Source organism: Macadamia integrifolia, unplaced genomic scaffold (genome assembly GCF_013358625.1).
Source record: "Macadamia integrifolia cultivar HAES 741 unplaced genomic scaffold, SCU_Mint_v3 scaffold1967, whole genome shotgun sequence".
NCBI lineage: Eukaryota > Viridiplantae > Streptophyta > Magnoliopsida > Proteales > Proteaceae > Macadamia > Macadamia integrifolia.
In genome coordinates, this window is record NW_024868441.1 from 57,749 (window position 1) to 59,894 (window position 2,146).

The window sequence follows — 2,146 nt, forward strand, 5'->3', positions numbered from 1 at the left end:
ACTCATCCTCTTTGATAGGATGAAAAAAAACATGGAGCACAAGGGGGGGTGGGGGGAGATATACCTAAAAAAAAAAAAACCATTGAGAACTAACAATTTTTTTTTTCAAATGACCAAAAAACCCCTCAAAATGGAAGATGAAAAAAATAATAATTTTCTCTCTCTCTAAATATGGAGGAGAAAGGGGGAAGTAATTCTTCTATTACTCCTTAAATCTCTCTCTCTCTCTCTCTCTCTCTAAATCTCTAAATATATAAATCTCTATAAATATTTAATAAAAAAGTAACAAAGGAGGATACAAAAAAACGTGGAGCACAAGGGGGGAGAGAATTAAATCTATGGAGAGAGATATACAAAAAAAAAAAAAAAAAAAGCTCCTAAAATCTCTCTCTCTCTCCCTCTCTTTCTCTCTCCATATTTAAATCTCTATAATTATTTTAAGGGCGAGTGGTAGCAGGATGTACGTATTGCAATCTTATTTTCACTTTCTTTTAATATTAACCGTCCATTTAAGTTTAGATTAATCTAAACCATCTATTAGTTTTTTATATTGTAACTAATTCCTAGTTTTTAGGGTGGAGAGATGACGGATGTGGTTACTTAACTTGTCTAATATTTTTTTATATATATAAATAAATAAATAATAAAAATCCAATATAAGCGGACTCCTCCTTAGATTTTGTTAGGAAATCTCAATTCTCTCTCTCTCTCTCTCTCTCTCTCTCTCTCTCTCTCTTCTTGCTTTTTCTTTAACGTTGTTCCTTATTTCCACAGCTGCCATCATCATCATCTCTCTCTCTCGCTCTCTCAAAATAGGATGAAATAAGAAAAAAATCAACATAATTATTTTCAGGCACTGAACATATGAGATACTTGGCCACATATATCCAAAAACCATATTTACATATTAATCATCAGGGAAGGGATTTGGATAGTAAAGCTTGCAGATATGGCAAAAGACAAATTTGAATTTATAAAGTAAACAAAGCTATTGAATATCTAAGATTTTATTATTACTTATTGGGTAGATATTATTAACCTATGAGAATTTACCATGGATGTAAATTTTCACTGAAATTGGTAAATAAAACTTCAACTAGACTGGAGAGCGGTGAAAAATGAAGAAAAAAGAAGGAACAACCTTGAAGAAGAAGCAAGGAGAGAGAGAAAGAGAGGATCGAGATTTCTAAGCGGAATGAAAGGAGGAGTCCACTTATATTGGGATTTTTATTATTTATTTATTTAAATATTAATAATATTAAACAGAGTTGTAACCGTTTACAACTCTGTTAGCAGGATTAACATATTTAACATGTGTCAATCATATCACTTACGTGAACATTTACCGAGCTCCGAACGTTCTGCATTCCTATTTTTCTGCATGTACCGCGACCATTTTGCCTTATTTTAAAACTCACTCATCATCTTTGATAGAATGAAAAAAACATGGAGCACAAAAGGAGGGGATATACTAAAAAAAAGAAAAAAAAAACCAACTCCTAAAATCTCTCTTTCCATCCCTTAAAAAATCTATCCTCTCTCTCTCTCTCTCTCTCTCTCTCTCTAAACGTGGAGGAGAAAGGGGAAAGTAATTGTTACTATTACTTCTCCTTAAATCTCTCTTTCTCTCTTTCCATATTTAAATCACTATAATTATTTTAAAAAAAATCTTACTCATCATCTCACCCCTCAAAATGGAAGATGAAAATAATAATAATAATAATAATAATAATAATAATAATAATAATAATAATAATAATAATAAACTCTCTATAATTCTCTCTCTCTCTCTCTCTCTCTCTCTCTCTCTCTCTCTCTCTCTCTCTCTCTAAAAGTGGAGGAAAAAAGGGGGAAATAATCATTAATTATAATTATTAAGTATTAAAAAGGATAAAAAAAAAAATAGGCACATAACAACCCACAATAATTATTTCTCTATTTTTACTCTCCACCAAACCATTGCACCCTTTTGTCTCTCTAATAAAAAATGATTTATGACTCTCTCTTTTTACTCTCCACCAAACTGTCGCACCCTTTCCTCTCTCTAATAATAAATGATTGAATTTGAATATGCTGATAGGTGCATTGATTTCATAATTTTAGTTTCAGTTTAAAGGGAATAGAAATTTTGGTGTTTTAGGTTTTC